The sequence below is a fragment of the Phyllostomus discolor genome, chromosome 6 (genome assembly GCF_004126475.2).
Source record: "Phyllostomus discolor isolate MPI-MPIP mPhyDis1 chromosome 6, mPhyDis1.pri.v3, whole genome shotgun sequence".
Taxonomy (NCBI): domain Eukaryota; kingdom Metazoa; phylum Chordata; class Mammalia; order Chiroptera; family Phyllostomidae; genus Phyllostomus; species Phyllostomus discolor.
In genome coordinates this window covers 81,539,280-81,550,240 of record NC_040908.2, presented here as the reverse complement: position 1 = coordinate 81,550,240, position 10,961 = coordinate 81,539,280, and the positions used below count along the sequence as shown (strand labels likewise).

Genomic DNA, 10,961 nt, shown 5'->3' with positions numbered 1-10,961 from the left:
ACAGGTTTAAGAAATTCATCAAGGGCAGTCCCTATTAGTTTTTAAAGGAAACTTAAAGGTCGTTTAGGGGCATGGCTATGTTGGTCACTCAGATGCAGAGAGTATGGAGATGGAATACATACCTTTCTACACATGGATTTGGAGATCTAGGAAGTAGAATTGACTAAATGAACTCATGAGTAAGTCCAGTCTTAGAATCCTGTGACTCCTTCCTAGATTCTGCCCTGATACCACAAGATGTACTTCAGGTATGTCACATGTGGGCATTAACTTAGAAACCAGATTGGATCCTGAAGACTAGCCTCCTTCCTGGTTCCCTTTCCTATCCCAAAGAGTCTCTGGTGATTTTCATAGCCAGATCCCCAAGTCTCTACCCATCACACACCTCACAAAGCAAGAACAGACACAGACTGACAAGGAATCTTTAGGTTAATGCAGCTGTGAAAACTAGAGAACTCTCAAAAGGAAGGTGCAATGGGAGCCTGGGGAAAAGTTTGCAGGGGTGCAGGCAGAGGGACTAGATTCTAGTTTTGACTTCATCTCTACTAGCTGTAGAAAAAAAAATACATAACCCCTTTGAGGCTCAGTTTCTTTATCTGTGGAATAAGGGCCATAATGTAATAATTCCAACCTCAACAGGTTACTAAAAAGATTAATTAACATAATGAATGATGAAAGTGCTTCGCAAAATGTTATTCAAAAACATCATATTGTTCTAAAGCTCAAAGATGTTCTTCTGAGGCAGGTATACTATGGAATCTGTCAAGGAGTTCCCTGAATACCATAAACGTCCTGTAATTATATCCCAAATTTTCCCTCAATATAGGTATATGCATTTTGAGGGGAAAGAGAGTCCATGGTTTTTATCAGATTCTCCAAGAGGTCTGTGACCAGTAGAGATTAAAAGTTGAGAAGCCCTGATATAAGGATACTGAGAAGTTTCTCCTCATCTCTGTGCAGATGGGACCAGGGTCTTTTATACATCACAGCAGGAGTGACTGCAAGGTAAGTCATCAGAGTTCCTGAAGAAAGTTGTATAATCTTGGTGGTCAGCTACACAAATGGTCTAAAGCAGTCAGAATGGGATTAATGGCTTCCTGACATTTTTTCAGTCTTGCTTGTTATCCAATTCTAGGAGATCTGCTCAGCTCTGTGTGATGGGAGCCCCTTGGAGCAAAACTGCTCTCCACATACCATATGTGGTGCCCCCAACAGGTGAATGAAAAAGGGGCCATGCCTCCAGTTAACCACCTTTCTCCAACCCCCTTCCAAATCAGTTCCACAGCTAAAGGAATCACAGAGTCTGTCATAGCTTCTTGCTCTCCTTCACCTTTTCTCAAACTCATTGAGCATTGAGCATGCTGGGAGATCATTGTCACAGGAGACAGGGGAGCACTTAGATTGCGCTTTACATGATCTCTTGTTTAGAACCCAGACTCAAATACAGGGTCATACCACACTCCCTTTTTCTAACACAGGCCTGTCTGACATTTCCTTGGGGTCTCTGGAATCCTCCAGGAGGGCCTCAGCTCAGTAAAGGCATAGTTGGCTAATTGTTGGGCTTTTCTATTTTTGTTGTTTATATTATTTAATTCCCCACTGATGCTATATGAATATTCTGGAGGTCCCTGACCATTTTTTTCCAGTGTCTTTATAAGAAGAGGGCATAGAGGATGATCCCACAACTGGGAGGAAATAGAGTGGTCATCTCATTCTGGCCCATGCCTCTAGAAACCCTACTGCCCTCCTGCCCTGAAGGTGCCCCGATGTAGACACCTCACACACACACCCTTCGTCAGGAGACCAGGAGCTTCTTCTAGTGCCACTGGTGGTTCTATGCAAAGTAGGACAAATGCTTCTACATCTAGAATCAATTCCTTTTGCTCCAACTTTCTACAGTTATCAGGGCCCCATTAACTATTTTCAATCTATTTTCTTTTTTCTGGATAGTATTATCTTTTTTTCTGGAAAACTGCCAAGCATTGGGGGAGTCAGTGTGGGCAGAAATGACCACAGAGCTAAAGAGAATATATTTAAGGAATCCAACAACCATTCAATACAAATTTATTGAGCATCTGCTGTGTTCCAGGAGCTATGCAAGGCACACAAAGACATGATCTTGGGCTGGGTGATCCCCTCCAATAAGCCAGCTTCTGAGATCAAAGCAGCCATTCTTCAGGGCAGTTCTACAATGTTCACATATCTTTGTGGAATTTATTCAAGTATGTCCAATGGGTAACATAGTGATTTGGGTTAAGGATTCACCCCTGCCCCTAACTAGGCTGCAAATGCCTTAAGAGCAAAAGGGGTCCAGACAAGTGTTCTGCATTTGTTTGTTCAATTAAATTGAATTAAAATAGGACTTATGCCCTTTTGTTTATTATCTTTTTAGGTGATGAAGAAAAGAAGTAAAAAGGAATAGACAATGAACATGTACAACACTCCTAAAGAATTCTCCTCTACTAAATATACACACTTATAGACACACACACATGTACATATGCATGCACATGCACACAGACACATTTAGAGGAGATTCTTGGCTCCCTGCCACTTATTTGAAAACCCAGGCTTCAAGAGACAATTAAATATTGATGTCTTTACATCTCAATATTTTCTTTTCAAATCCAAACAGCCCCAACAGGAGCCATTACTGGCACTTATTTAACTCCTTAAAAACATCCACAAGGGGTTTTACTCTTTTAAAATTAAATCATTAAGAGCAGAGAAAAAGCAACAGGCTGTGGGCTGGGAACTGGCTAACTCCCCTGAATCAAGCCTGTGGGAAGTCCCATTCACTTCCTTAGACTCAGTCTGGGATCCAGCTCTCCTTATCATGGGCCCAGCCTCCCAGGCTGCACCCCACCTGATGGTCTGAAAAGGACAAAAGGATGCTGTCTTGACAGCTTTCCCCAACAGGTACTTGAGTGCTCTGCAATTGGAGGTTTGGCAGAGTAATGCAAATTTCCTGTGTGTGATGATGTCTTTGCTGAATAGATTGATCCAGCAGAGAAACCGGTCAGGAATGAGCAGGTGGTGGCTGCAGGCCCTTAGCTCTCTGTCCCAGTACCAATGACAGTGCTTCTAGACTAGGTTGCTGGTGGCCTTCTCACTACACTACCATCCCCACCTGCCATCAGGCCTCTATCACATGCATACTCAGGACTCTTCTCCCACAGTTTGTCCCTAACAGCCCACCCCGTAGGATCTCCAAGCTCAGGGCTGAGAGGAAAGGAAACAAAGCCCTTTCCCAAGAGTTATTTGAGCTAAGGGTAGGTATGGGAGTTTTGCAGTGGGTCTAATCTTACCCCCTTGAGTTGCTGACAATGTGTTCATGTCTAATTCCCTGTCCGTGGACAGGGCTTCTCCACAAAACCCCATCTAGGGACTTCAAAAAAATAAGTGCTCACCAAATGAATGTTTCTTGGATAGAATTGAATTCTGAAATTATAGGGCTGAGAAAGCATCTCTGAAGTAATTCAAGTAGTCAACAGACATACTCTGACTACTATTCCTGTGCCAAGCACTGTGTAAACACTGGCATAGAGATTCTAACCTAGCTCCTATGAGTTCCTTGAAATTATAGGCAAATTATATGTTCATGTGCTGTTTTATGGGGAAGGAATCTATGGTTTTCACCAGCTTCTTCATGGGGTTATGACCCTCCCTAAAAACAGTTAATGAACCCTGGCTGGCATAGCTCAGTGGATTGAGCGCAGGCTGCAAACCAAAGTGTCGCAGGTTCAATTCCCAGTCAGGACACATGCCTGGGTTGCAGGCCATGGCCCCCAGCAACTGCACATTGATGACTCTCCTTCTTTCTCTCTCTCTCTCTCTCCCTATCCCTCTCTCTCCCTTCCCTCTCTAAAAAATAAATAAATAAAATCTTTTAAAGAAACAAACAAACAAAAGAAAATACCAGAAAAAAAATGGTTAATGACTACTAGTCTATGGGAAGATATGGAGACCAACAATCACAACAGAGTGCATACTCTGGTTTCTCTTCAGATCCTATAAATCTTGCACCTTTTAACAGAGTGATAAACTCTGGGACCAAGATGAGCATGAGATTGTTTGAGGGCTTAGAACAGGGTTCAACCTGTACAGCAAGAGCCCTCAAATCAGGATCACTCCCTTATAAAGTAGATATTACTAGTCCTATTTAACTAATAAGAAAAATAAGGCTCAGAGAGGTCAGGCTACTTGACCAAGGTCATACCCATCAGCAGAGCTAAAATTGAAATCTAAATCTCTGATTCCAAGCTCAAGCAAGTGCTGACTTTCTCCCCACCTCCCGGCTCTTACTTGCCTTGAAATTTGAGAGCCCAGCTTCTAGATTCCTCATGTTCTTCCAGGCATTGGGGGAGCAGAGAAATGGAACCCCTGCAATAGCTGTCTCGAATTCTTGAGCAGACCCAAGCTCTGGGTCCCTGGTGTGCATATCTCTGCATGCTTCAGCAGACTTTGTGTAGTCTATTTACCACATCTAAGACCAATTTCCTTTTCCTTCAGTTGCTTTGAAGATAATTGAAGGTACTTGCATTATCTGCCTGGGAATGTAAGAAGCTAGCTAATGCTGCAATCGATGCTTCTTGCTTAATGCTGTGCCTCCTCCCACTCTGAGCAGCAGCTAAGGCAGCCTTCAATGACTGCCTCCGCAGATCTTCCCTGCCGGCTACTTTGTTAATGAGAAAGGGGCTGAAGGTTGAGGTGGCCCTCAGGATAATGGCAGGCAGATTGAGTTGTTAAGCCTGAATGAAATATTTAGTAGGATTCCGCTGGTCTGAGCAGTACTCTCAGCACTGCTGGGGGATGGGGTGGGGGAGGGTGCCCAACTTGAGTTCCCCAAGCTAAGGGCACTGATTAGCCTGTTCCAACCTTCAGGGAGGGTGGGAGCAGCAGTTCCAGTTCAGGCTGAGAAAATGCCATAGAGAGGAATGAGGAGGGGACTAGCCAGGACATGACCTCCAGACTGGCACCATGCCCAGGGTAGGCTGGGACTTCCTCCAAAGGGCAGAATGCCAGGCTCTGCAAAACCTGCACCAGCAGCCCCTTAAAGGACATGAAATAGGGATATCCACCACCACAGAGAAAGCTCCCATTGTCTCTATCCCTCCACATCTCATCTAGGTCCTGATGCTTTGTACTGGAATTAAGATTATCATGGGAAATTTAACAAGGATCTACACAGGGCTAGTTGAAGCTTGGGGTTGTGAGTGGAAGGAATAGAAAATATGGCATTCTCCCTATTCTTCTTTCCTAGATTACTCTGAGAACAGAGCATTCTAGTCTTATGTATAACATACCACACCATGCTGACTTCCTCACTTCTAAAATCATGCAATCTCAACATTAAATGGACATTTTAGAGCAGGTGTTCATTCAATATTTATTGAGTTACTCACCTACTACAATTAGGTGTATAGTAGATCATCTAGTTCATTCCACATTCAATGTTTTAATACATTCTATAGTGCCCCTTCCCAAACTGTCCAATGCTTGAATGCCCTCAGGAATGGAAAATTCATTTGCTATTGATCCTCAATCCAAACAATCTTTGATAGAAATAATTCTTTTTAATTAAGCCAAAATGATTTCATTCAGCTTAGTAATAAAAACCTTGGCCCTTGTTTTTATTACTCACTTCCTACCCCTAACCCCCAATTATTACCAAAGTCACAATAGCGTCCTTCAGATATCTGAACACTGCCTTCAGATTCCTTCTAATTCAGGAGTGTGACCAAAATCTAAGTACTAATCTGAGGAACAAGGTGGACTGCAGCAGTCCTAAGCCTTTTGGATGTCAAGTAACTTAATCCTTTCCTAGCTCTTCTCTTTCACATTTATTTGATTCCTTTTCTACTTAAACTCCAGGTCTAATACAAAATAGTAGTCATGAGCCCTGGCTGGTGTAGCTTAGTGGATTGAGCGTGGGCTGTGAACCAAAGCATCACAGGTCCAATTCCCAGTCAGGGCACATGCCTGGGTTGCAGGCCGCGGCCCCCAGCAACCATACATTGATGTTTCTCTCCCTCTCTCTCTCTTTCTCTCTCTCTCTCTCTCTCTCCCTCCCTTCCCTCTCTAAAAGTAAATAAATAAAATCTTTAAAAAAATAGTAGTCATGAAACTCCTCTGAAAAAAGCAGGTTACAAATTTTGGATTTTAACCCCTTATCAGATGTATCATATCATTCACCAATATGTTGCCGTCTTCAGTGGGTTGTCTTGTCACTTTGTTGATGGTTTCCTTTGTTGTGCAAAACTTTTTAGTTTAACATGGTCCCATTTGTTTATTTTTTCTTTTGTTTCCCTTGCCCAAGGAGACATGTCAGAGAAAATATTGCTTTAAGAAATGTCCAAGATTTTACTGCCTATGTTTTCTTCTAGGACGTTTATGGTTTCTAGTCTAACACTTAAGTAGTTAATCCATTTTGAGTTTTTTTCTTGTGTATGGTGTTAGATGGTGGTTTGGCTTTATTTTTTACACATATCTGTCCAATTTTCTCAGCACTATTTATTGAATAAACTATCTTTATCCCATTGTATGTTCTTGCTCCTTTGTCAAATATCAGTTTACCATAAAAGCATGGGTTTATTTCTGGGCTCTCTAATCTCTTCCATTAATCAATATGTTTGTTTTTATGCCAACACCATACTGTTCTGATTACTATGGCCTTGTATAGTTTGATGTGAGGTAGTATGACTCTTCCAAATTTGTTCTTCTTTCTCAAGATTGCTGAGGCTCTTCAGGGTCTTCTGTGGTTTCACATAAATTTTTGGACTAGGAATTAATATTCAGAATTTATAAATAATTTGTATAACTAAAAACCAACAAGAAAAAATCCAATTAAAAAAATGAGCAGAGAACCTGAATAGACTCTTCTCCAAAGAGGACATACAGATGGTCAATAAACATGAAAAGATACTCAATATCACTAATCGTCTGAGAAATACAAATAAAAACTATAATGAGATATCACCGGACACTGGTCAGAATGGCTATCATCAATAAATTCATAAGCAACCAGTGTTGGTGAGAATGTGGAGAAAAGGGAACCTTCATGTATTGTTGGTGGGAATGAACATTGGTGCAGCCACTGTAGAAAGCAATATGGAGTTATCTCAGAAAATTAAAAATGGAATTGCCTTATGGCCCAGGAATTCCATTTTTTGCAATTTATCCAAAGAGACCTGAAATACTAATTTGAAAGAATCTATGTACCCCTATGTTCATTGCAGCACTATTTATAATAGTCAAGATTTGGAAGCAGCCCAAGTATCCATCAGTAGAAAAGTGGGCAAAAAAGATGTGGTACAGCCCTGGTCAGGTGGCTTAGTTGGTTGGAGCACTGTCCCATAAACCAAAAGGTTGTGGGTTTGATCCCCAGTCAGGGCATGTACAGGAGGCAACTGATTGATGTCACTCTCACATCAATGTTTCTCTCTTTCTCTCTCTCAAATCAATAAATATATCCTCAGGTGAGGATTTTTTTTAAAAGCTAAGCTACATTTACACAATGGAATACTGCTCATCCACTAAAAAAAAAGGTAACTTTACCCTTTGCAACAGCATAGATGGACCTGCTAAGTGAAATAAACCAGCCAGAAAAAGATAAGTACCATATGATTTTGCTCATATGTGGAATCTAATGAACAAAATGAACTAACAAACAAAATAGAAACAGACTCACAGATACAGAAAGCAGACTGACAGCTATCGGAGGAGAGGAAAGTTGGGGAACTGGGTGAAAAAGGTAAAGGGATTAATTAAAAAAAACAACCTCATAGGCACAGACAACAGCATGGTGATTACCAGAGGAGAAGAGGGGTAGGGAGAGGTAGAAGAGAGTAAAGGGGGGATAATGGTTATTAAAGGAGACTTGACTTGGGGTGGTGAACACACAATACAATGTACAGATGATGTATTATAGGCTTGTACACCTGAAAACTATATAACTTTATTAACAAATGTTACCCCAATAAATTCAATTTTAAAAAAAGAAAAAGCAGGTTACAAAATTCCTGTTCTTGTTTGTGATAGACTGGCTTGTAGCAAATTCTTCTGCTAATAAAAACTTTAAAACATAAAAACAAAAAACAACTCTTTATAAATCATCAGAAAGCTATCAAGGCAGCCAGGACTTACAAGCCAAATCCTTAGAAAGAAGACAAATAAATTGAGAAGCACCCTACACTTAGTATTGCTTTTGAGGTGATTCAGTTCTTCATTTGCAGCTCAGAGACTGAGAAGAAGACAAGCATAAATTAGAAGCTAAGACACCAAGAATTGAAAACAGAAGTTTTTTATTCGAGGCCCACGAAGCTGAGGAAACATAAAATGAAGTTCAGAGCTACCAAGGCATTCAGGCTATAAAGGCTGAGATCCTAGAGAGAAGAAGTCAAAGAAGTGAGTCCAATATTCAATGCCAATTTCCCTCAAGCACTTGTGATCTATAAGCAGAAGCCCACAGGCTGGAACCCCAACCAAAGAGTGGTTATGAGGCTGGGAAATTAAAAGGCACTTTTAGTTCTCAGATTCTTACTTCCAAGGTGCCAGAAGGGAAATGAGGCTGGTAAGCTACACCCTTTTCCTAACAGGATCTTCATCCTAATACAGATCAAGAAATGAAGAAACAATGGATATGTCAAAAATGGCCATGGCCATGGGCAGCCTATTAACTGTGCTATCTTCACTCAGTATGCCCAAGGACAAGGCCTGTAAGAAATTCATCATTCAAAACAGTAAAGGCCACAGCGATCAGGGGCATTCTCAAAGCAAGTATCTTCATCTCCTACTTACTTTCAAAGCTGTATGTGAGACTATATTGCTGTGTGAGTTGTGCCACTCTCAGCAAGATAGTCAGAAAACATTCTCGTAAAGCCTAGAAGGACAGAACATCCCCACCAATTTAGACCTGTGGTTATTGCCCCACAACTTCCACCAAAGCCCATGTAATTGGCTGAGTCCTTAAGGACTAAAGAAAACTGTCCTCTGGAAAAAAATAAATACTATACTTTACAAAAAGAGCTTTTAGTAGACTTACAGTATTAGGGAGACAAAAATGAGAGACCACCAGGGAGAAGGCTTTGTACACATTCCAGGATTTTATTTGGGACCCATGAAGTGTTAAACTCAAAGAGTAAAAGTGAGTAGAGTGGAACTCAGCTTCAAATACAGGTGATCTTCCCCTACCCTAATTGACTAGGTAACACTTAAGTGGAAAAAGACAACATTCAGAGACTATAAGTTTTCATAAGAATGCCTGACACTCAATAAAAAATGACTAAGCAATCTAGGACACAAAATGAAATAGCTGAAAACCAAAATAAAGAACAGATGATAGTAACAGACTTACGGCTGAACCAAGTATTAGTGTTTTCAGGCACAGACTTTAAAGTAACCATGATGAATATCTTCAAGAAAATAGATCAAAATGGTGAACATTAGAAAATATATTCACTTTGGAATCTTCTTTAAATATAATTTTAGAACTAAAACTACATAATAACTACAATCAATAGTTTGGGTTTAACAAGGGATTAGGCAGTACTGAAGGGAGGAATAGGTTGAAATGATACATTGGAAGGCAATAGCCAGCCTGGAAATAAGAGAATGTTTTTAAGAGATGTAAATGTAGAAAAGAGTATAAGACATATGGGACATGAAAATATCTAACATATGTGCAATTGAACTCTCAGGAGAAAAGGAGATTTTAAAAATGTGGCATAAACAATATTTGCAGAATAATGGCTGAGAACTTTCTAACACCAGAGAAGACATCAGGCCACTCAGAGTACCTCAGCATGATAAATGTGTACCTATGCATATTATAGAAAAAAAACGTTGAAAACTCAAAACCAAGAGAAGCATTTAAAGCAACCAGAGAATAAAACCCACATTACTTTCAAATGAGTAACAATAAAACTTGGATAACTTCTTAATAGAAATGATGAAAGTGGTAAAAGCAATGATTTCCCATTTACTGTAAAAAATCAAAGATTCATGTTTTAATACCAGGAGTAGCCACTAGAATAATAACAGAAGACTATACAACTAACACAGTACTAGGAATCATAAAATATACTTAACTCAAGTGAAGAAAGAACAAAAGAAGCATTTAGTAAAAGATATAAACTTTAAAAAGTTATGGTTAAACCCAAATGTGTGAATAATTACATAAAAAGTTAAATATATTAAATTCTTTAAAAACAAAAATTGTCAGTTAAGTTTTTATCTTGACAGATAAGTTTTTAATACCTATTAATTATTCATATTATTCTGAAAACAAATATGAGATTTCTGGACTGTGGTAGACAGATTACTTAACAGCAATAACTGCATTGATTCCTCATTCCCAATTCTCCCCCTTAAGGATAATGTAATGAAAGCCAGATGATTAGGTCTGTACATGCAAGAGCAATTCTGGCACCACAGAAGAGAAATCCCAAAATCATGAATCTAAGTGTTTATATAGAAACAGTTATACAGCTGCCTTCCTCCCCTCCAGAGATAGGGAGAAGAACCTTATCTTTCTAATTCAAACAAATTTCCCCAGGGAAGAGAATGACAAGGTCTTTACTCTGGAATGCAAGTATTTGGTTCTAGGGTAGATAAGGTTACTTTCCCTTTGAATGGCAGTAAATTCTCCATGATAAAAAATAAAAGTGTCTCTATGTCCATCACTCTTAGAATTTGAGGAGCAAATGCAGCTGAGAAAAGACATTTGCCATTATTATAGCATGTCCATTTTCTTTGCTTAGAAAGACTTAGAAAAATTTAACTATGCAGAATCATGAAAATATTTATATGGTTTTTCACAACTATGAGGAAAGAAAATAACTATATTCCATTTACAAGTGATGCATCTTAAGTATAAGACCACAGAAAGGGTAAAAGCAAAAGAATAGAAAAAGGTATACCATGAATACTAACCAAAAGAAAGCTAATATAGCTATACTTAT

At 39.6% G+C, this 10,961-nt stretch overlaps 1 pseudogene; it reads left to right on the top strand.

Moving 5' to 3' along the window:
- Nucleotides 1-237: 237 nt before the first annotated feature.
- On the top strand, nucleotides 238-8,955 carry LOC114498778 (annotated as a pseudogene).
- The last annotated feature ends 2,006 nt before the right edge of the window (nucleotides 8,956-10,961 follow it).